At 53.0% G+C, this 24,893-nt stretch overlaps 1 protein-coding gene across 2 annotated transcripts in view; it reads right to left on the bottom strand.

Moving 5' to 3' along the window:
- Window positions 1-24,893, bottom strand: part of TNS3 (tensin 3) — a 226,005-nt gene that overhangs the window by 157,272 nt on the left and 43,840 nt on the right. For both annotated transcript variants that reach the window (XM_089917889.1, XM_022593157.2), the window contains exons 2-3: window positions 24,246-24,357; window positions 12,228-12,265 (exon numbers count right to left, since the gene is read on the bottom strand). The gene's annotated coding sequence lies outside the window, so the exon portion shown is untranslated. The remainder of the gene's footprint in view (window positions 1-12,227; window positions 12,266-24,245; window positions 24,358-24,893) is intronic.

Raw genomic sequence — 24,893 nt, forward strand, 5'->3', positions numbered from 1 at the left:
GGCTGCACACAGCAGCCCGGCCTCCCTGTAGCTCACGGCCCCGGAAGGGCATGGGACCCCGCACTGCCACTCCACTCCGCCCTCACCTCTCCTCCATGGACACAGGCCCAAGGTCATCTCACCCCCTGAGGCGTCTCAGGCTGGCTCCTCTGCTGAGAAAGCCCACCTCTCCCTTCCTACCTAGCCACGCCCCTACTTCAAGGCCAGACCAGAGGCTCCTTCTTCAGGAGACCCACAGGTAAGACAGATGGGCCTGCTCCCCACCAAGCCCCTCAGCCCATCAAGACCTCTCCTGCCCTCTCTTCCCAACAAACCCCTCCCTCCCTTCTCCCCACCCCCAGTAAGCCCCTTCCCTCCCCTCTCCCCACCCCAGCAAGCCCCTCCCCTCCCCTCTCCCCACCCCAGCAAGCCCCTCCCCTCCCCTCTCCCCAGCCCCAGCAAGGCCCTCCCTCCCCTCTCCCCACCCCCACTAAGCCCCCCCTCCCCCCTCCCCACCCCCAGCAAGCCCCTCCCCTCCCCTCTCCCCACCCCAGCAAGCCCCTCCCCTTCCCTCTCCCCCCCCACCAAGCCCCTCCTCTCCCCCTCCCCTCCCCTATGCCCCCAGCAAGCTCCTCCCTTCCCCCCTCTCCCCAGCACCAGGCACCAAGCTCCTGCCTTCTCTCTCACTTTACAGGGACACCTGCAAGGCTGGGACATCTTTGCAAAGGGCAACACTGGAATAAGGACCCCCTCCCCCAGGCTTGAACAGGTCAACCAGACCAGCCTAAATAACAGCAACTCTGTGTTGTACAAGGTGGGTGGAGCCAGGAGAAACAGCCAGGAGCTGCACCAAAAATTCAGGACAAATACAGTGTGTGCTTTTGCTTTTTTTAAGAGAAGAGTTTAGAAATGATCATGACACCACCCCCATGACTTTTTAACACCCTCCTTCTTGTCACAAAGAGGAAAGGAAGAAAAGGCACAAACAGAAACAACAGTTTTTAAAGGATGGAAATAGTACATGCCACAAAGTGGGATACCAAGGAAATTTCCCCCCAAATATTTTGTTGAAAGTGTCTAAGAATACTACAATGAATAGTGTGGTTTTTGCCACTTGCCCTTTGGCTGACAAGAAAAGGGGAAAAAATGACAAATTTTAATAGCTCATAACTTATCCTCAAATCTTAGTAGAAAATTTTTTTTTTTTTTGCAGTACGCGGGCCTCTCACTGTTGTGGCCTCTCCCGTTGCAGAGCACAGGCTCCGGACACACAGGCTCAGCGGCCGTGGCTCACGGGCCCAGCCGCTCTGTGGCATGTGGGATCTTCCCGGACCGGGGCACGAACCCGTGTCCCCTGCATCGGCAGGCGGACTCTCAACCACTGCGCCACCAGGGAAGCCCTGAAAAATTTTTGAATTTAGCATTAGGCTGCATAGGGCCAGCTAGCTTACTCTGAATGTCCACAGAAATATGTCCCACTAAACCCACAGGAGTTCACCCTGATGAAGCTAAATCTCCATCCACGTTTACCAGATCCTGCTAATGGTGTCACTCCCCACCCAGAATCCCAAACGGAAAGCCTAAGAACTGCCGGCAACCCTGTCCCCATCTAAGCAGGACGCCAATCCTACCTGCCAGTTCTTCCCTCAAACGCCCACGAGTCCCTTCCGGCTCCTCGTCCGCCGGACCAGGCCCTCCGCCCTCACTGGGCACCGCTAAGCTTCCAACGGGCCTCCTTCGGCAGGGCAACTCCCCCGAAAAATACTTATCAAAAGTAAAGGAGGGACTTCCCTGGTGGCGCAGTGGTTAAGAATCCGTCTGCCAACGCAGGGGACATGGGTTCAGTCTCTGGTCCGGGAAGATTCCACATGCCGCAGAGCAACTAAGCCCATGCGCCACAACTACTGAGCCCACTCTCTAGAGCCCGTGAGCCACAACTACTGAGCCCACGTGCTGCAACTACTGAAGCCTGCACGCCTAGAGCCCGTGCTCCACAATAACAGAAGCCACCACAGTGAGAAGCCCATGCACCACAATGAAGAGTAGCCCCCACTCGGCACAACTAGAGAAAGCCCGCACACAGCAACGAACACCCAACACAGCCAAAAAGAAATTAATTAATTAATATTTTTTAAATGCTTTAAAAATAAAAAAAGTAAAGGAGAAAACCTCTAACAGGACAAAAGGTTCTAGATAAAGACTCTGGAATCAGAATTTCTAACTTCATAGCCTGTACGAGGCACTCAGTCTACCTCCTACCCTCCAAAAAGAAGCTATTGTGAGTTTATCCTAAAGATGGTCTGAGCAGGGAAAGGGGAGGCTGACAGCCCAGAGCCCAGTACTCAGCTCTGTTAGAACAGAAGGGAGGCCTGCCAGCTCCAGAAGCTCCTGGGGGACTCAGGAGTTGAAAGGTGCAGAGATACACAGGGCACATGAGAAGGCCCGAGTCAAAATGCCTAGAAACACACAAAAATGAACTGTGCTGGCTGCACCCAGAGGTGACCAGAGGGCATCCCAGGAGCTATTTCTGTACTTGAAGGAAAATGGGAGGTAGGCACTTCCTGAATCCCTGCTCAAAATAAATAGCTTTACTAGAGAAAAAACAAAGCACAGGGTGCAACTGGAGTTTATCTTTACAAATTAAAACGTGAAGCTGGCGACTCAAATGTGTAGTTGATTATTTCCATCCTGCTGCTAAAAATGTAAGAGGAGAACTGGTTTTTTTAATATGAAACCCATCCTCCAGAAGTAGCCACACAAAAATAAAACCAGCAACTTGATTAGAAATGTCCTTCTTCGTGTACAACTGTAAGCGATTTCAAATGAGAGGCTCAAAGATGCCGACACAAACCCGCGTGAAACACCTCCAGACACACACTGGTCATCACCAGAAGTGGGCGAGCCACATTCCGGGTTCTGATCTCAGTGCTGGCCCTCTGTCCTCGGGGGCCCTCTCCCAGGTGTCGGTGCTGTCCACAGACACACATGTTCAGAGGCAGGGAGCAGGTCGATGGCACTGCCATGAGGCACAGGGTGTCCAGAGGTATGGTGGGAATGGGTCCAAAGCCAGCGCCCTGAGCACAAGGCCTGCAGAGGTCCCCAAGGCCCACCAGCGTGTCCTCCCCACAGGGAACAGGGGACAATGAAGTCGTGCAGGGTTCGGTCACCTCTCCCAGCCTGAACGTAGTGCTTGGGGACAACAGAGGGAAAGGGCAGCAGAGAGGTGACCTTGGAGAACAAGAGCTGGCTTGCACCTCCTCTACCGGGCGGGACGTGTCGCCGGCCAGAGCTGGAGCGCACCCCCAAAACCTCCAGGAACCTCCTGGAACCTGCCCCTTTGGAGACCGCACACTAGGCCCCAGAACAGAGGGCATGGGCACGGAAGGAGGGCGCCGTGAGGACCGTCTGCCAATGCATGGAGCACACGCTGCAGCGTCTAGAGCATGGGCCAGGGCCGGCGGGACACGCTGCTTTACTCCTATTTGTAGAGGGAGACACCCAGGGTCACAGAGATGCCACGGGGCCATCAGAACACAGACCCAGGTCCCAGGGCCCCTTCTCCGGTGGCTCTCGTGGCTTTTGGAGCTGCTTCCAACAGCTACGTGTGGAAATTTCCATTTTCTGCTTCTATTCTCCCCAAAAGAGTGCAGGTGCAGGGAAATAATCATCTATTACAGAATTTCATGAACCAGCAAATCCAGTCACTCACACTCAGAGAGGAGGGAGGGAAATAGTCACTGAGCGCTTTTTCTTGATTTTGTTTATATTTGAGGGACAGGTGCCCGCAGCAGCCTGGCCCCAGGACAGCTCTTCCTCTGTGAGGTGTCCCAAGCCGCACAAGGCACCCTCCACGACCGGGCTCCCGCCCTGCTGTCTGACCCAGGACAAACACACACACACCTTGGTTACTCGCATCACAAGAGTGACGTCTGCTTTGAATCGACGGGCCCTGCAGTCCTGGGTGCCCCTGCTCTGTCATCAGAGCCCAGCTGCGTGGGTCAGATGGCACCACCCTCCTGACGCCCCGCGGGCAGGAGCCTGCCCCCCCCCCCGCATCTCCGGCCTCAGTGAGCACGCTTGCCTGACTGCGTCTGATCATCTCCTGTGTAACTAAGTCCCCTTTGCAAGGCGGCTCCAATAATTAACTAGGATCAATGCGCTAAAAATATTCCAAAACATTACCGCGATCGTTCCTCCTGTCTGCCCTAAGTCCTACAGATGACGGGGAAGCGGGCAATGGCTAATTTGTCATGGGGGCCTCACCCAAGTGGTCTCTCTAGAAAGGACCACAAGATGCACTGGCCAAAGATGACGGTGCAGGAAGCGCTGGGGTGTTTTTTGCTTGTTTTTATTTTTATTTTTTTATTTTTTTTGGAAGCGCTGTTTTTGAAGGAAGCTTCCCGAATATACACATTTAAATGACTGCAGCTCTTCAAAAGTCACCTTGAGACACTATACACGTATTCCAGTCATTGTGTTATTAATTAAAACTAAAACCCTGCTGCAACTGCCTTTGGGATCTGAGCCAGGTCCTGGAGCAGAGCTGTGGCTGCAGGCAGGGGCAACCTGCACGGCGTGCAAGCACCACGATCGATCGCGGGACTCAGCAAACATCAAGTGTCCTCCCAGAGAGCACGGAGCCCCGCCACTAATGAAGTCACAAAAACACCTGCGCCCAGGATTTCAAAAGGTATTCTGGGAAACTTGAGCAATGCCTAGGTTCAGGCGCCCCTCCCCTCACAGATGATGTCGCCAAGCAAGAATTTGTGACAGCTGGCCCCAGGGGCTCCCCCAACCTCGGGTTTGGCTCCAGGGGAGTCGGCCTGGAGTGAGAAGGATGTGGCTCAAGAGTAGGTTCCCAGGGCACCCCAGACGTCCTAGTCTAAATAACAAAGCGCATTTGGACCCAGAGCGGCCCAGGCTTCCTCCCGCTGCCCTCCCCGCGCCCTGCTCAGGATGGAGGACCCCTGCGCATTCGGGAACCAGCCAGAAGGTCAAACGGGCAGCTGGTGAGTGCAGTTAAGTATGCGTGGAGGCTGCCCTGTTAGCCGCTGCATGATGCGGAATGAAAAGTGACGATTTCGAGAAAACAGAAGGACCTATTTTTAAATTGTATGATTTATTTAAAATAAATAAATTTCAGATGAAGATTATAATTCCCTTCTGGGCTGTTTTGGGAAAGGGCTAGTGAATCCTACATAAATATAGCTTAAACGTAGGCTGCTCTAGAGAGCAAATCAGTCGTGATGGAGTGGGAGTGTCAACTACACGGCCACTCGGTCCCGTCACCTGGCTACACGCCACCGCCAGCTTCAGCGGCCTCTGTTTGTTTCCTCCCATGTAAAATGAACACAGTGCCTGCCGGCCTATTCAGTGCTGCCCGTCAGGGTCTGGTAAGGGCCCTGGCACAGAGAAGTGCCAAAAGAAAGGAAGGAGGCTCCTAAACCACCTGGAGCAGCGCTATTCAGGGGATGAGCTTCTCCACGTTACAGTGGCTCCATCCTGCCGGCTACCTTCAAGCCCAAAGACCCCACAACCAACGCCCCTGTTCAGGCCCAGATTATCTGGGATTTAAAAACATTAATTCCCATACAAAGAAAACTGCCAGGTTTATATAAAATAGCACTTTCCTAGAGCAGCTGCATATGGCTTGCTGACTGAAAAGCAGACCCAGAACCCCCTGGTAGGAACTGGCACATGGAGGCCATTCCCCAAACTCTGGCCTCAGAGTAACCGTTTCCAGTGGGACAAGAACCACAGCCGTGAATGTACCTTTAGCAGCGTGAAATGGGTACGGTGACTTTTCTTCTAGTTGTAATGAGTCAAAAAAAGATCAGTGAGGACAGCCTATCAGGAAAGGGATCTTCACGGGAAAAGAAACAACAATGCCCAGAAGAAGTGCAGAACTTACCAGGGCTTAATGGCTCTTCTGACCCCAGTGACAACTGGCAAAAATAAAAAAACAAGACACGGAAGCAACCAAGATGTCCTTCAGTGGTTGAATGGATAAATAAACCGCGGTACATCCAGACAATGGAATGTTACTCAGCACTAAAAAGAAACAAGCTATCAGGCCATGAAAAGACATGAAGGAAACTTAAATGTATATCACTAAGTGAAAGAAGCCAGTCTGAAGAGGCTACACACTGTATGTTTCCAAGTATATAACATCCTGGAAAAGGCAAAACTACGGAGACCGTAAAAAGGTCAGCAGCTGCCTGGGGTTATGGGGGAGGAGGGATGAAGAGGGGAAGCACCTTTTTAGGGCAGTGAAACTATTCTACCTGATACTGTAGTGATGGATACATGTCATTATACATTTGTTCAAATCCACAGAATGAACAACGCCAAGAGTGAACCCTAATGTAAACAATGGACTCTAATTAATAGTAACGCCTGGATACGGGCTCATCGACTGTAACAAATGCACCACACCTGTGTGGAGGTCGATAGTAAGAGGGGTTCTGTGAGAGTATGTAAATTCTTCGTACCTTCCCCTCGATTTTATTATTTTACTATTAATAAAAAACAATCAAACAAAAATCAACAGCCAAGCATCAAAACAGAGGCACACATCTGTCTACCACAGGTGGATAACTGGAATCCTCTACCAGGACTGGCCTCCCTGGGTGGTCCTACAGCAGGCCAAAATGGACCTGTGGTCCAGCAAGCTACATCGGGGCACCCAGCCCAGGGCCTGAGCGACAGCAAATCAGGAAGCGTTTGTTGAATTGGGCAGTTTGAAAATTAACCTCCTCTTCCCTTAGGGCAAGGGGTGGGAGGAGGGAAGAGAAGTGTGAACATTCACTGAGAGGGCAGAGAGGCCTGGCCGGGGTTTGCAGCTCGGGCCCGTCCCAGGGGCGGGTGGTGTGACTATTTCAAGTTCCAGGGTCACCTGTAAGGCTGGGACAAAGGACACGATGCCCTCCAAGGGAGGCTGTGATGATCAAAGATAGAAAAGCAAAGGCTCAGCACATTACTGATCATCCCTCAATACCGTAGCTGATTTCTGTTCCTTCTGAGCACAGGTCAGAAGCCACTCACGGGCTAGATATTTAGCTCTCTGACCTCACGTCACCCCCAAACCACCCTGCTGGATTACAATCAGCCATCGTGCTTCAAATGAGACTCTCAGGCTTGCCTGTGTTTGTGGAGGCCTGGGGCGACGAACACACAGACCCTCACAAGGCTCTGTGCTCGACCGACCGGGAGTGTTATGAAAACATTCTCACTCTTTCCCTTTTACTAATTCAGGTCATTTGTTCCCAGGAAACGATTTGTGTCCCAGGAAAGAAAGGTCATCACCAACATCCTGTGGGGAGGTAAAGACAGACTCCCCGCCCCCATTCCTTCCCCAAATGCCTCCGAAGGCACCGAGCAGGCAGGGAGAAGGCGGCCCTGGAGCCGGGAAGGACGGGGCGCTTCGCCCAGGTGGGGGCTGACTGGTGGGCTTCTGGGGAGCAAGGGCCTCGGGGCCTCGAGGCCCAGTAGGATTTGGACATGAAGATGGGGCAGTGCCAGGCCCCCCGGGGCTGGGGGCTCAGCGCTCGGGCAGGCTGGCTTCTCCACCTCCTCTGTGCAGGGACGCGCCGAGCTCCAGCGGCAAGGCCATCGGACGTGCCCACGCACACCGGTCAGCGCGGGCCCCGCACGGCTGACAGGAGCTGCTCCCGCCTGTGTCTCCGGGGAGGGCTGGGGTCTCAGAAGATGCCATGGATGTGAGGTGAGCAAAGCCGTGTGGGAGGGGGCAGGCAGGGGGCATGGATCCTCAGGGCATCCTTCACGGCAGAGAAAGAAGACGCAGGACAGGGAAGGACTCGACCCCCGAGCCAAGGGGGAGCCTTGCCCATACCTACGTGTGGGTGTCTCAGGGAAGCTGGCCACGGGGCTGGAGTTCCCAAGGGGGGCTCTGGAGGCATCAAAGCAGCTGCACCAGGTGCACAGGCCCACATCAGCTCCACGGCTGATCCGTGAAGAGCGAAAATACGTGGGGCGGCAAAAACCTGAACTTGGAAGCCCAACACCCTTGAACCCTGGCACCTGGATGCCAGGTGACAGTGGGTAAGTCATTTCACCACCGGGGGTCTCTGTTTGCTCATCCAGTGAAGGGAGGGGCTGGCCGACAAAGCCTGGGACAGCAGGCCCCAAAAGGGAAGCTGTTGCCCTTATTACTCGGAGAAGAGAGCTGTCTGTAGACAAAGGTTAATGACCAGACATGTAAGTTAATGGTTAAAACTCATGAATGAAGCCAGTGGGTAGCTGTTGACACCCAGGAGAGACGTCTAGGGTGGTCTACGAGGAAGTCGCAGGCTGTGGCCCTCGTCCTTCCCATGGCCCAGAGATGCCATCTGAAGCCAGCCTGTCTGATAAGGTCACTGAGGCTCCTGCGTCAGCCACAGCCAGAACCTGGGGTCGCTGGGCCGAGGGGCCAGCATGGCAGAGGAGGTGACGACAGCAGATCCTGCAGGGGTCCCGAGGTAGGAGAGGCCCCAGGGGTCCTGGGGTCCCCCAGAGCCACGCCTGCCTCACATGGTCTCTCTTCAGGGAGAGGAGCCCATGACAAAGAGTTCTGCTTCTACGGGAGGTGGAAGTGGGCAGCGGAGCTACCGCATGGTGGCCACAGCGGAGCTACCACATGGTGGCCACAGCGGAGCTACCGCATGGTGGACGGACGAAGAAGCCAGCCGAGCCCGGGAATCCTCTCCTGTCCGGAAACCAAGTGGCAGCACCTGCAGTCCTGGTCTTTATCTCCAACAAGGCGCCACATCAAGGCAGGCTCAGAAAGAGAAGAGGACAGCTGGCCCCGGGCTGTGTGCTGTGCAGGCCAGGGACGGGACACAGGGGGTCCGAGGACAGTCTCTGAGCCGGCGGCAGGCAGCTCAGGGCAGAGAGGGCTATTCCACACTGCATGTGCGCTCCAGTTCTGCCGGCTCAGCCCCTATGCGGGGCCTCACATTTGCGGAAACCTGCTGGAGGGACGGTGCTCTCGCCAGTGCACCAAAGCTCAAGGAACACCCCCTCTGCCGCACCCCCATCCCCCAAGTGTCTCCGTACCAACATCTGCCTTCCTGAAACAGCTTTCTTTCCCTACTTCCTCTTTTCTCTTGCCAGGGAGTCAACCAGGGGCCAGGAAAAAAAAAACCAAGTCACTCTGCCCAAACAGCTCATGTGGCACCCATGAACAAGCACAGCCTCCCAGGGAGCAAGATACTTAGAATTCCAAACTTTCCAGTAATTATACGTAAGTTATTCTGCATCCTTAAAATTTAAATAATTACTACTACCATAATTAACAGCTAAAAGCAAGCTGTTTCAGGTGGATTGCAGAAGTGATTATTGACCCATTTTATGCATGAAGATACTGAGGCTCCGGGGAACCGGACTTGCTCCAGGAGACAAGGAGGATGAAAGCCCAGGTCTCTGCCTCCATGTACCCTGGGACCGCATGGCCTCACCTGGGGGGGGGGCATGCTACCCGACGGCCAGGAATAAAGTGCCCTCGGTCCTAGCTCAAGGCTCCGTTTCCCTGCCTGAGCCCCCAGTCCATAGCTCAGCCCCTTTTCTGCAGGATGGCTCTCTCCTTCCACATCTCCTGCTCTACCAAGAGGACATCCCGGGCCTGACTGGGAGCCTCTGATGGTGGCCCTGGCAGCAGCAGGGCAACGACAACGCCAGCGGGGTTAAGCGCACACGAACACGCTCCGGGGATCGTGCTGTGCCCTCACCTTCGGTGTTCCCAGCGCAGAGGGGACCCACAGCCCATACCTTCCCCAAGTCAGTAAATGGATGGATGGGCCAGACGTTAAGCCAAAGCCTGTGTTTTTGACCAAAGCTTCACGTAAGCTTTCTCAGTCTCCAAGAAATCCGGGCACGCACGGTTAGGCACAGACGTGTGGTGATCAAGGACCCAGCCGTCTGGGGGAGCTGCGTCTCAGCTCCTGGGAGACTGAGCTGCCCTGCCCCCAACCCCGTGCGTATCTCCAGGGGCGGCCCTCGTCTGCTCAGGAGCAATGGCATTATAGTTTCGGAATAAGAAGAGTCTTTGTTATTGCTAGTGGCATTCTCTCCTGCCATTCAAAGCTGCGTTATCCAAAAAAAAATGACTACGGATACATTTCCCCCTCCACCATGATCTAATAAGAATAAAAGCTTATCTATCCCTAGCAAACTGCCAGTTACTGTGGCTAGAAATGCCATAATCAGTGATAGTTAAGACTTTTGGAATATTCTTTGAACCAAAGAATTCAATCCCCTAAGTAGCTGGCACCGGGCCCCCTTTGAGAAACAGTGCCAAGGGCAGCAGGGCTCAGTCTGCAGCTGCGGGTCAAGAATGGCCGGGCCAGGCAGAGTGTCACGGGAGGAGGCCCTTGCACACGACGCACCCTCACGCGTGCAGCATGACACCGGACAAGCAGGGCTCTGGCAGTGGCTCTCCCCACTCTCCACCCCACCGGGGTGACGAGGCACAAGCTCCGCAGGACAAGGCTTGCTGCAACTGGGACCCTCGGGGGCTGGGGGCGCGTCCAAACCCTCGGCAGGCAGACGGGGGAAAACCCTCCGGGAAATCCGGAATATTCCCCGAGGTGGCATCTTCCCCACCTCCACTGCATGCAGGAATCTCTGCTCTGACACGGTCACTTAGGTTTAAAGTACACAGCACACTGGAAAGACGAGCACATTTGTGAGCAAAGCAGACCTAGAATAACCAAGGTCAGAAATCAGTCCTGCCCAGGGTTCAGTGTGAGTAAGAATGCCTGGCCTTGGACAGAAAGGGGAAGCCTTCTCCACAGTGAGACCGCAAGTGACAGCAGAAATGTCCCAAAGCTCCGCCACGTGGCCTGATCCTGAGACGACTAAAGCACACATCATGTGACACCTCGGAAGAGACGGAGGCAAGGGGGCTGCCGACTTGGGGGCTGGATAACAGCGCAGCGCAGAGCGCCATCCTACAGCCTCGCCACTTCTGCACGTGTCCCAAATGCTCCATGATGAGAAGTTTAATAAGCAAAGTCATTTAATCTCTTTCTTGAAGAAAAAAGCAGGGCTAGACCCACCTGTAATTGCTCTAGCTTTGTGCGTGAGCATCTGTGTGGTCGTGTGCCCGTGCGGGTAAACTGCGTGCATGTGTGTGACGTGTGTGTGTGTGTGCGCGTGTATGTGGGCACGTGTGAGTGGGCACTGTGTGTGAGTGCCCGTATGAACGTGAAGCGTGTGCATGTGTGTGACTTCACGTGCGTGCCTGTGTGGATCGTGGGGACAGTGGAGGAAAGCAGGATTCTGGTCCTCACAGGGAGAGCGCACGCACGTGAAGCCAGCCCATAGGTCCACGAAGCCCGCGTCCAGCACACGTTCCTTCCACTCGGAGCCCAAGGACCAGTCGAAAATTCTCAGGAGAGGCTGAGCCGTGAGGTCCAGAGCAGCAACAAAATCCCAAGACTCTCTAAAACCCCATCTCCCTGGACCTCCACCCACCAGGGGCAGCCTGCAGGGCACCTGAGGGGGTCCCACAAAGGTGGGACCGGCCAGTCAGCAAGGAGCGACGCGTGGGCCCTGGCTCTACTGAAGGTAACATCGTACCTGGAAAGCGTGAGAGGTACAGACATCCGGACCTGCGTAGAAAACCAGGGCCCCGTCTAGGGGTGCCTGCAGCTTCCATATGCCATTTCCAGGCCTCCTCGTTCCCCACTAATCAAAGCCTTACACCCAACCCAGTACACCCAGGCCTCAAGCACTTCGTAGGGCCACCCAGCAATTGAACCCTACCAGGGAATGCAGGACTCCGTGATTCAGGGTCCCCAGACGTCCACGACAGCCTGAAAACCCCAGCCCATCTATGAACTACCCTCAGAAAAGAAGCCAGAAAAATTCTCAAGGCCAGGCATGTGCCCTCACCCCTATCCCCACCCCCTCTCTGCCATTAAAAAAAGCAGTACGTCGATGTGATTGGAAAGAAGGGATCATTTGTTGTGGAGAAAGGGCTGTGAGATGGCCAGGACAAAATTACCGAATTCTTATCTGAAACCAAATTCTTAAGAGCTATTTTTCTATAATTAAAAACATGGATTTCATAGCTCCTCAGTTTATTCTTCAGATGAAAACTATACACCCTATCGAAAAGCATCTAGCAGCCGTTTCTTAAGCGTTCCGTTTCTGTGGCCACGGTCCAAAGCAGTCCCCTCCCATGTACATCATTCAACGCGGGCCAATTCGGCTCCAGAAGCCCCATGGGAGAGCAATGCAACACTTACCTTGGCTTCACATTTCTTGTGGCAGGAATACTTGCAGGCTACAAGAGAAGGAGAAAGAATGTTGAGCAGTCTCTCAATACTTTCTACATCTCCAAATTCTCAATCCTTGGAGAACGTCCGGACTGAGGGAGGTTTTTCACTTAGACACCTTAGACACGACGCCGAGTTCAACAGAGTGTGGGATGGATGGACACGGCGTCCAAGAACCCAGCCACCCTCTGCAGTGTCAGCGACGGCCCAGATGGCGCAGGTGGGGACGCTGGGGAGCAGTTACAAACACACTGGCTTTTCCAGGGGTTCGGGCGGCCAAATAGGGGCCTTGCAGGAGAAAGGCGGTGAACCTGAGCAGTAGAAAGCATCCGTGTTTGGCTGGAAATTACAGCTTCTCCCTGAAGAAAGGAGAGAAACTTGAAAGTGCCCCAGAAGACTCAGGACTGGCGCCTATAAATTAGTCAGAAATTGGACATTTGAGTTCCACGCTCCTTCCACTTCCGGACAACTTAAGAACTGACTGTCAGAACAAATCCACGTCTAAATTCCTGCGGGGGATCCTTCAACCCAGGCCATTGTGTGGACTGAGAGAGGCATGTGTTGGTTCGGAGGCCCTAACAATGCAGATAGAGCCGGAACCAATGTGGATTTCACAGGCCCGCCGTCCAGAGGCTGCAGCTGTGCTGACAGGACATGAAAGGCTTCACCCACACCACGGTGGCTCCGGGCACGGGGGCCTGCCTGCCGATGCTTCCAGGCAGAGGCAGCAGGACAGCGAGACAGCACAGAATGAAGCAACTGCACCAGATAAGCCCAGGGCAAGCTCCCATGTGGGCTCCAAGCGGGCATCCGTCTGGTGAACCCGTGGGGCAGCTGTGAGATGGGGGACAGGGACCTGGGCTTAAGGGCACGGGACCTGGGGGCTTCCTGGCCCTGTCCAGCTGGGCTGCTCTAGGCAGGACCAGTGACCTCTCTGGGCCTCTTTCCTCTCCCAGGGCTATCGTGATACCAAAATGGAATCGTTCACGGGACGCTGCTTTGAAACTGCAAAGCACAATGTCAACGTACAGAAGTGTGTGGTCCTGGAAGAATGAGGCCTTGGAGGTCAGGAGACGGGCCCCAAATCCTGGTTAGCGCTTCGAGGCCCAAACTTTCCACCAACCGCCCCCGCCACCGTATCTTCCCCCTCTCTTGTGTATGAGCTGAGGACAGAAAGCCGGAACTCGTAGTCTACCTGGGCCCGAATGAGGGTACAACAAAGTAACAAAAACAGCCCGTGCCTGGGGGGTGGTCCCTGGAACTCCAGCAGGGAAGAGCCAGGGTTATTATCTTTGCAAGATCTATTTTTTGAACTCTCTCTGTGCATCTGAGGTTTGTGAAATTATTCACAAAAACAAATATTTATTCTACATTTTCTAACGGGTCCCCCCTTCCCCCCCGCCCCCCGCAAAGGCGATGAGTGATTTTCTAATTGAGATAAGCTGGCCATGGGAATAAAAGAGGCTTTCACACCAGATTAAAATCTCAGACAGAGGACAGCCAGGGGCCAGAGGCCAGCCGGAAGGACTGAGATAGAGAGAAAGGCAGTTGAGGGGCCCTTTGGCCTTTGGGAAAGTGAAAATTAGCAGAAATGCAGGTGAAGACTTCCCCCTGCCCCAGAGGAAGCTCTGTCCACACACGCTGGATGGGGCAGGCCTGTCCACTTAGCAGGCAGGACAGGAGCACGACCTCCCGCGGCAGTCAGCCGGGAGGTGGCCTCAGGGATCCTCCTGGCACCTGTGACCCCGCGCAGTCCCCTCACAGTGACAGAGCTGGTCGTGCGCCGAGGCAGGATGGCACAGGACGTGGCGAGTGACCTCCGCCCTGGTCTCCTGGATCGCCCCTCTGAGGGGAGCCTGGCCCACGCTGTGAGGCGTTGAGGCAGCCCTGGGGAGGCGGCCCACCTGAAGGAACTGAGACCTCCCGCCAGCAGGCAGCTCCACCCTGCCAGCCAGCCGTGCGTGCGAGGAAGCCACCTGGGAAGTGGGTCCTCCAGCCTCAGGAGAGCTTTCAGATGAGGCAGCCTCTTAAGGGATCCTGAGCCTGCCCTGCCGGCCCATGTGACTCCCAAATTCCTGATCCACAGAAGCAGTGAGAAGAGAACGTATTGTCACGGTAAGTCACTAACTTTGGGGGTAACTGCTTACACAGCAGCTCGACAAACCAATTCAACCCACAAAGGGCTGTGGTCGGTGGAAAGCAGGATGACAGCGGTGTGACATGTTCATGGTGGACGGCCCACTGGGCCACGAGAGAGCCTCAGGCCGTTATAGGGCAAATCATCACATTCACAAAGCTTAAGTGATCATAGTGAATTGCAGAAACCACCCGCGCGCTAAGGCGGGGGTCCTGAGAGGTGACCCCACGGTATTATGAACTTTCTACCCGAATGCCAGCAGCGTGGATGGTCCCTCAGGTTTTCCTCGGAGTAGCAATTCACCCTGAGCCTGTGGGAGCTGTGGGCGACCCCCAGCGAAATGCTTCCCGCGTGTTCCTCGCCTTCAATCCTCGGGACCACCGTCAGAGAGAAACTGGGCAAGTGCCAGGACCCAGCAGGGCCTATGCAGGCTGGCATTCCAGCCCGTATCTGCCCCCACTTTTCAACCAGCCACACACTGCCTTTCCAACATATTATAAACACTGATGGGAACAGCGTCCAGACCCGGTTTCCAATCCTGTTGCCCACAAGTAGCAAGGGCAGCTCCTCAGCACAGATGCGACATCCAGCACTCCCAGCCTCCCCGGCTCCAGCACCTCGGACACACCCTCCTCAGACTGCGAGTGCCGCCACCTCCCCCAGGAAGCCCTCCCTCCCTCCACCCTGCCCCGCCAGGCAAGGCTAAGTGCCTGACAGGGTTGCGGGAGCCCTGGCCACATTTCTCCCTCCAGCACCCATCCCATCGTGCATCATTTCAAAGTAGTTTCTGTGCGTCCATATCTCCTGACCAGGCCAAGCTCATCCAGGGAAGGTATCATCTGTTGTGTACCTCCAGCTTCTTGGAACAGCGACATGACAGGAGGGACAGAGGCTAACAGACTGAGCGCCCACCATGGACAGTCTGATCACAGCTCTCATCCCACAGCCACCACCAAATGTCACCATATCCCACAAAGGCGCTACAGATCTTCTGCCTAATTCCTGATGGGAGCCTGGAGCTCATGGATGAGACCTGGGGTGTCATTCCCTGGACAACGGCGTACGACCCTTCTCTGTTCCGGGTCCGCTTTCAGAAGCCAGTGCCCGGCAGGACCACACAGGGCGGGAGCCTCTTCACCCGACTGCCCCTCTGTGCAGCACAGCCCCCAGGATAAAGGAAGGCCCCGGAAGGCACCAGAACTTCCCCAACAGAATGCACCCCCCCCAACTGCAGAGGCCAAAATGTACATGAAAAGACAAAATGTACACGTTCACTCTGACCGTCAGCTTCTCATCTACCCCTTTTCTCAGGAGCCAGCCACTGGCAGCTCCTACTTTGTTGGGTTTTTCTCAGCTTTACTGAGGTATAATTGACAATGTTGTATGTATTTAAAGTATACGATATGATGATTTGATATACATACACACTGTGAAACGCTCACCACAGTCAAGTCAATTAACACATCCATCACCTCGCAGTTACCATTTTGTGTGTGTGGTGAGCACACACTTAAGATCTACACTCTCAGCATCTTGCAAGTACACAAAACAGCGGTGTTAACTACGGGCACCACGCTGTACATTACACCCCCAGAACCAATTCGCCTTATGACTGAAAGTTTGTACCCTTCGACCAACATCTCTCCATTTCTCCAGCCCCCAGTCCCTGGCAACCGCTCTCTTACTCTCTGTTTCTGTGAGCTTTCTTTTTTTTCAGATTCCACATAGAAATGATACCATACAGTATTTATCTTTCTCTGTTTGACTTGGCATAATGCCCTCAAGGCCCATCCACGGTGGCGAGTGGCAGGATTACCTGAATATTTCATTATACACACACACATACACACACCCACCACATTTTCATTACCCAGTCGTGCACTGATGGACACTTAGGTTGTTTCCATGTCTTGGCTATTGTAAATAATGCTGCAATCAACACGGGAGTGTAGACATCTCTTCAAGATACTGATTTTGTTTCCTCTGGATATATACCCAGGAGTGGAATTGCTGGATCATATGGTAATTCTATTTTTCACTTTTTGAGGAACCTCCATACTGTTTTCCACAGTGGCTGAACCAATTTATGTTCCCACCACCAGTGTATGAGGGTTCCCTTTTCTCTCCATCCTCGCCAAAGCCTGTTTTTTCTTGTCTTTTTGATGACAGCCATTCTGACGGGCGTGAGGAGTTATCTCATTATGGTTTTGATCTGCATTTCCCTCAGAATTAGTGATGTAGAGCACCTCTGCATGTACCTATTGGCCACTTACATGTCTTCTTTGGAAACTAAACTTTAAGAAACTATCATTTGGTTTTTGGTGTGATATCAAAAAAGAATATGCTTTCTTTTCCAAATACGTATCTGTATAGAGCTGGATTTTCTTCAAATACTTCAACCAAAACAATGTTTTGTCCATGTTTTTTGATGGATAATTTTATGTGTCAACTTCACTAAGCCACAAGATGCCCAGATATTTGCTTAAACATTATTCTGGGTGTGTCTGGGAGGGTGTTTCCGGATAAGGAAAATATTGGGAATTGCAGACTGAGTGAAGCTGACTGTCCCCCCCAATGTGGTGGGCTTCATCCAATCCACTGAGGGTCTGAACAGAATAAAAGGGGGAGTAAGAAAGAATTCTTTCTCCCTACCTGACTGTCTTCAAGCTGGCACATCGGTCTTCTCCTGTCTTGGGACTAGGACTCAGAAAGGAACTACACATTGGCTGTCCTGGGTCACAGCTTGCCGACTACAGGTGGGACTTAGCCTCCATACTGTGTGGACCAATTCCTTACAGTAAATTTCCTTCTCCATATACATCCTGTTGGTTCTTTTTTGCTGAAGAACTTTAACTGATACCGTGGTGAAAAACACTGAATGCAGAAACAACTAGGAAGATCCAGCCTCTTAAGTCACACAAAGCATGCGCCATATATATATATATATATATATATATATATATATGTAAAACAATGCCACTCTTCTCATTGTACGTAATGAGGAGTAGGACAAAGGGATATCAAAGACTCGTTTCTGCCATGGAAAAAGAAGTTACTGAAGCAATAAAGAAGAACATTTATATCCACAAATAAAATATGGAGTACTATTGAAAACTCATAACTTCTAAAGAGCTAATATGTGACAATGCTTATAACAGGCAAGGTGAAAAGATATAAAACTATGTACAGTACAAACTCTGTAAAAACAGACACGTGCAATGGGCTGGTCCTCATGTGAGAACGCGGCATAGGGGAAAGACATCGTCATACTCAGTTACAAAAGGACGAGCTACACAATAAATCATGCTGGAAAAACCAGCTCGCTCATGAAAAATAACCTAAATAACATGAATTCCAGATGAATCAACCATGAAATTGTGAAACTGGATGAGAACTGGAAAAGCAGAAATGAACATTAGAATAAAGTACGGTAGAACATCGTTATGACCATAGAGAAGGGAAGGCATTCTTAAATAGGAACAAAAACAGAAATGAAATGAAATGACGGGTAGATTTGAATAAGCGGAACCTTAAAACTTTCACATGACAAACACTCCACAAAAAAAATTAGGCAAGCAACTGCTCGCAATGTTTGCAACACGTAAGTTGGAATTGGTAAGGAACCGACATTTCTGTAGGTCAAAATCCATCAAAACTCCGCAAAAGTCCTACCTAATTTAATGATAGAAAGATTAATATTATAATATAATGAATTCTTAGAAATCAAGAAGAAAAATTATCTAAGTTTTTAAATGAGCCAAGGATTTGAAAGGCTAGTTTACTAAATAAACATTACAGACATCTTTTCTGTATTTCTTTAGATGCTGAGCCTCAGTGATAACCAGACGAATGAAAAGCGTAATAAAGCGAGACACCATTTTTCATCCATTGACTTGCAAAAATGAAAAGCAGAGAAGCAGTCAAGTGAAAGAGTGGGTTGAGCTCAAGGCCAAGGTCCAGGGTAGACTCCCTAACGCTCCCTCAGCATTTCCCATCAGGAGCCTTTCTCCACCCTGGGAGGGGGTATGTTCCCAGTGCATTTCTCATGAGTTTCCTGCAATTAATGACACACGAATCCTCACCTCCACAAGTCTGGGGTCTGCATTCCACACTCGGCTCCCTGCTCAAACAGGGGCTTCCAAAGTCATGGGTAGGAATCCGCTCCCATAGCAGCAGCTGCCCAGAGCGTCTGGCTCTGAAACGCCCCACATTGTTCCACGTTGTCCTGGAACTGCTATTCTCCCGACGTCTCCAGGAGCCTTGGGAATCCAGGCCCCTGGTTTACAGGCCTGTCATACAATACTCTACACATATTTACCAAGAGAGAGACGAGCCCTGGGCATCACCTCTGCTTCTCCTGCCTCTGCCCTCAAGCTCACCAGCTTATCCGCGTCCACAGTCACCAGCTACATGTGACGGGGGACCGGACGCCCACAGCAGAGGGCAGAGGGCCCAACGCCACATTCACTGCTTGGCCACACGCTCCTTTTCCTCGCCATGTTGGTCATGACTGCCACCATGTCCTGCGGTTCTAATTCAGCACCTGGCACAAAGCAAGCGCTGACTATCTACACTTACCGATCTGCCCATCCAGCCCTAAGCTTTGTCTATTTATCCCTTAGGATATTGTAGACAGTGACAGCCTGACAGACAGGACTCCCCCCTCAGCCTCAGAGCTCCCCCCTCACAGGTCACAGCTTTTTCACCTTTTTATTCTAGCAGGTGCTTAATATGTGTTCCGTTAACTGAAGGGGGAAAGCCATTATCAAATATTCCTTACAAAACCCCCTCCGTGCCCTTTTCCCTCTGGTTTTGCTCCTTTTCTCAACCTTCATTCCCTTCAGGCTCCTCCCTACGATTGAGAAGCATTTCTTTATTTTTTTCCATTCCAGTCTGTTCTCTCCTATTCCATTATTAGATCCAGCCTTGATCTGACACTGCATCCTCTCTGGATCCATCTCCCCCATGGGGCCAAATCTCGCAGAACTCACAATTCTCAACACCCAGGAAAAGACTCACCCACTGAGGTCTAGAACGCCAAGATCCACCACGCCAGTGCCCTCAAGTGTGGGTCTGGAGCAAGACCGTCAGTGGAAACTGGGCCACTTAAGCCACCCGAGGGATCTTGGTGGAGCAGTGAGAAGAGGTCACCTGTTCAAAGCCCTGGCTGGTGGGGAGGGCAGAGCAGGAACCGCTTCAGCGGGGTTCTGAGCAGCAGAAGGCAAGCCACACCAGACACTTAACCCATCACTCACCGGCCATCTGCGGCTTTTCCTGTAGCTACAGTTTGAGAAGTAGGGGTAAGGGAGCCTCGATGTGCAAACGACAGCTGCTTAAAAATTAAATTTTTTCGGGCTTCCCTGGTGGCGCAGTGGTTGAGAGTCCGCCTGCCGATGCAGGGGACGCGGGTTCGTGCCCCGGTCCGGGAGGATCCCACATGCCGCGGAGTGGCTGGGCCCGTGAGCCGTGCCCGCTGAGCCTGCACTCCACAACGGGAGAGGCCACAACAGTGAGAGGCCCGTGTACCGCAAAAAAAAAAAAAAAAAAAAAAAAAAAAATTAAATTTTTTCTTCTAAGTTAACCACATAGAAAACTTGTGGCAAAATAGGTTAATAGGTGAAAATAAGGGACTTGAGGGTCAGGAAGGAACTAGACAAAAACAGTAAAAATATTAAGCCCGAGTCACAGAAGACACACACCTAACTCTTCTCCACCATCACCAATGTCACCATGACCAACAGGAATAACAACGTCGACACGGTCGTCATCACTAACACTACTGGACACTTCCTTGAGCCAATCAATGTCCTTTGTGTTCCTCGTTCATTTAATCTGTTACTCACCATGACTCTAAAAGAGAATTCAAGCACAGGGTGGCAGGGCAGGAACCCTGGCAGCCTGTCTCCAGGGTCCATGCTCCCCTCCACCATGCCCTGCTGCTTCTCCAGAAATGAACCAAAGGAAGGGTCTCTTCGCCGAGACCTCACACAGCTTGTGCGTGGTTACTGAGAGAAGACACATGAGGTCTACAGGCAGCACACACACACGGCCTCGACGTGCAAATGTATATGACATACATCTAAACTACAGGGAGAGGAACTACTATACTGTCCGAGGGTTTTACGGTACCTGTATAGCTTACTGACAAAAGGAAGAAATCCTAGACATTAACTACTCAGCACGCAAATTGTAAAGGTCACCAAATTGAGGGCCAGGAAAGGGGCCTGTCCAGGGCCACAGCGGCTTCTGCAGGAGCCAACCACTGACCCTGCCAGGCCCCGTCTATACCCGCAGAGACTCTGCCGGGCTCCCAATCCAGCAGCAGCCCCACTTCACACACGATGGCATCCGTGAGAGGCAGACTGTCACAACCACCCTGGGATGGAGTCTTGCATCTCCCGCACACAGCAGTTTAATTTAAGAAGGTAACGTCTAAAGGACTCCTGGCACGTAGAGTTCTTTCCTTCTCAAAAAACAGTAGCTACTGTTTATTCACACAATTATTACAGTTAGGTACATAAATACGATAATCCATTGAGTATTCTCATAGGTGTTTAAATTCCACCGTATGAAGGAGTTCTAGAAAACCTTTTTCTGAAGAGAAATCGGCAGACATCTCACTAACAGTGATACAGGTGAGTCCCCAGCCCCTCAATGCACATGTGCCCAAGGGGTGACACTCACCACATTAGGAACGGCCTCCATGCAGGACCCAGAAATCAGGACTTGATGCCTGCACGGGCACCCGCCACTGGGCTTCCTTCCACACCGCCCACTGCCTGCCCTGGAACCCACGTGGGGCCCCGGGCACACAGGCATCCCTGATGTCAGCGGGCCTCTCCACCAAGTCCTGGGCCTTGGCCCTCACGCAGACCTGCTCCCGGTTACTTCTCCAAGCAGCGCAGCTCTCTGGGGCCCACATCCAGGCGGCTGAGTCCTTGGGCCAAGGACATGGCTTCCCCAAGCCACACAGGCCCCAGAGGTGGCCTCTGCGAGCCAGCGGTCCCGGCCACGTGCTTCAGGGCAGCAAATGCCACCACCGGCCACGAGGGATGGACCCAGGGCCCCTCAGGGAGAGTCCATACACATCCCCTCGGCTGGAGGGCTCGGAACAGAGGAACGTGGCCTTGAGATAACACAAGGAGAGGCCAGGTGTGCACACAGGGAGCGTGGCACGTCTGCTGGGGCATACGCACCGGGAAGGGAAGCGTGAGAGAGGAGCTGCCCCGGGACCCGCGCCCAACCCCTGATCTGTTTCCACTGCCTCCAAACTATGCAAACCGTCCCAGCCAAGCGCTGGGGCGACACACGGGCGCGGGCGCCTTGGGGTCACGTTGTGTTTGCCCTGGCTTCCCTGCACAGGAGACAGTGGCAGAGTGTCCCTGAGGGGAAATGAGACGTGGAGATGAACCCCCCTGAGGGAGAGGGCACCTACGGGACCGTTGTCAGTGAATGATTTTCTTCAAGGAAAAGAAAACTAGGTGGGTCAAAAAAGTGATCTCCATGGGGCTAGATTGTGAGATAAAACGTAACCACACAGCGATTCTTGGAGCAGAGAAGCATGGGCCACACAGGTCACGAGACGGCACTGCACAAGGCCGGACTGTCACCGCCCTGCCGCCCTCCCGCCCTTCCGTGTTGGACACAGGGTCCTCGGGGCCAAGACGCAACCAGGCAGCGCAGCACGCAGTGGGATCCTGAGATCTGGCTGCCCTCCCCCAACAGAATTCCAGAGGGTGCACAACCACGTGCCATCCACACCATTCCGACAGGCCCCTTGGTCCTCCCTGACATCTCACACACTACACACTAAAAATGCCATAAAACAGACCGTTAAGAACCAAAGGATAATCTGGGAGCCCTCCTGGCCCCTATGGGCCTGGGAAGCTGCAGGACAGGGAGGGAGGCGCAAGCCCGGACATGCACTCTCACGCCAAACCCTGGACGGTGCTGGGGGCCGTGAGCATCCTCGGGACCAAGCAGGGAGCCAGGCCCTGGCCTGAGAGGAGAGCCTGGCTGCTGGGCACCGCCGTCTCCAAGTTGGTCAGATCTCACCGCTTCTATTTACTTTGAAAAGAATAACTGTTTCTTGTAGGTGGTTAGAGCAGAGGCACTGAGATTTTAAAAAGGACATTTGGGCCTTAGTCAGCTCGCGCCTCAGCTGTGCAGAGACGAGAAGGAAACTGGCTCTCCACAGAGACAATTTGTCACAACCAGGCCGTGTTAAACGTATGTGGGAAACAGAGCCCTTGCGCCTATGGAGCTAAACCACCTTCGTTTGTGCTCATGACCTGCACGTGTGGACAGCAGCCAGCCAAGGACCCCGGGTGTCACCCACGTGGGAATCGCCCATGGCACATTCAGTTGGAGGCATTGAGGAAAAAGGATCATCACAGCAACTGCAAAGCTAAGTACCAGAACGTGGGCTAAGCACCTCACACCTGTCTCATTCGGACCTCGCACCAGCCGTCCACAGGAGGAATGGTTACAACCCACATCATGGACTCACAGCAGGAGACTTTACCCCTGACAGACTCAGAGCACCAGCTTGTGCTCCTAGCCCAGCCATGTCTCTGTCACACCCTCCTCTACGTTTCCGTGTGTGTGCATATGTGCCTGTGAGCACGTGTCCATGTGTGTTTGCACATGCACACGTGTGTGTTCGTGTACATACACACCCATGCATGCCTGCTGATATGGGGAGAGGGCCCGTGCTGAGGAGGCCTGGCGCTGGATCCATGTCCCATGTGCACCTCCACAGGTGACCCCTCAGCCCCCGGGGCCCGGCTCACCCTTTCTACATGGAGAGGAGACACCAGGCCCCATGAGACAGGCTGCATCCAGGGACAAGGTGAGAGGGCCATGCACTCTGAGAAGCAGGTGTGTCAACTTTGAAATAGAGACCCCTGGGGGGCCGGGGAGGGAGGGGGCTTCTGGCATCCCCACGAGGCCACAGCGGGGGAAGGACAGGTGGGAGCTGGTGACGTGCTGACGGCACCAGGGCACCATCATCACTGACCATGGAGGGGCCCTTCAGAGGAGGGGCCACAGCTGCCTCCTGCCCGCTCTTGGGTCCCAACGAAGTGTGACCATCGTGCATCCTTCCTCGAGGCTGCCCAACCCCAAAGCAGCCATCAGGGACCGTGTGCCAGGGTGTCCACAGGGGGGAAAGGGAGCCTGGAGGCAGCCCTGAAAATGTTCTACGGAGGAAATCCTAAACCCACCGGTGATGAGAAGCTCCGGAACAGCCCAAAGCCTTCTGCCAGGTCCCCCAACCTGCCTCTGCTCTGTGACACAGAACCACGATTCTAGGGTTCAAGGGAAACAAGAGACGTCCTGCTCACATGTCCCTTAGACAGATTTACTAACGTGAAAGCACAAAAAATAGCAAGTTGCCTTGATTACCTGGGGTTTAAGCACGAAAGAGTGAAGCTGGTGGCTGTTTACCGACAGGAGCAATGCCTGACAACACACTGAAAGGGCAGTAACGCGATGACCCTCACTCAAAAGAGCCGAAAGTTTTCATCTGTAAACTCTGGTAAGAGATCAGAAAGTAGAATAACCCGAGCTACCGACACTATAGGACAGACGGAAGATACGTCATGAGCCACTCATTGCTGCCCCCTCTCCCATAGGACTAGCTTTGCTCTTGCTGGAAACATTTCTCATGAATACATATCTGTGTAAATATGGTCAGTCCCGGTCCAGTGAGGGTAGGGGGAAACTCAGGCTGAGATGGGGAATTCCGTGATTTAACTTTCGGAAACTCCTGAAAGAAGGTTTCATTTTGGTTTTTTGTTTGTTTACTTGCTTCGGTTTAATCAACATGGGAACGATAAACGCGGACTCACCTCGGCATGAAATCCCTTGACCTTCGATAATCTGTTTGCAAACCCCACAGACTCTGGGTTTTTTAAAGGCCTTGTTCTTAAAACTGTGCAGACTCGAAGTTAATTCTTCTGGCTGAAAAAGTAGAGAGAGAAAGTGTCAGCTCTTCCATTCGTAGCCCGTTTGCTCTTTCTTTTCCCTTTCAGGAGATAATAAATCCAGCCGAGTTGGTGAAGGGTTGAAACAGGAACTTGACCAGGCAAACAGAAAAGAACAAGACAGCACCCTGCCAAGGCTGGGATCCCAGGGGCCTGGGATGCCCCGTCAGCACGCCCGGTGCCAAGGCCCTGGTGGCGGCCCACATGCTACCAGTTCATAATCGCCTGGGTGAAGGGCTTATGTGATTGCGTATTAGCTTACAAACTGCAGGCTTACAGCCACTGCTTCTGTGACAAAGGAATCCACATGCATTCCCAGAATCTTAACGCTTCTTCCTCTGGAAGAAACGATCAGCAAACAGCACAATTATAGCAGAGGTCACTAACCAACTGGCCTTCCTGGCCACTTAGCCTCTCTGAACTGCTGTACTGAGGAGAAGCTGTCACCAGACCAGGGTGACAAGATAGCAGTTCCTCCTTAAACCTGGTACAGAACTGAACCCATTACACACA

The sequence above is a fragment of the Delphinapterus leucas genome, chromosome 9 (genome assembly GCF_059928025.1).
Source record: "Delphinapterus leucas isolate spDelLeu-1000000601 "Yukka" chromosome 9, BTC_Dleu_Yukka2, whole genome shotgun sequence".
NCBI lineage: Eukaryota > Metazoa > Chordata > Mammalia > Artiodactyla > Monodontidae > Delphinapterus > Delphinapterus leucas.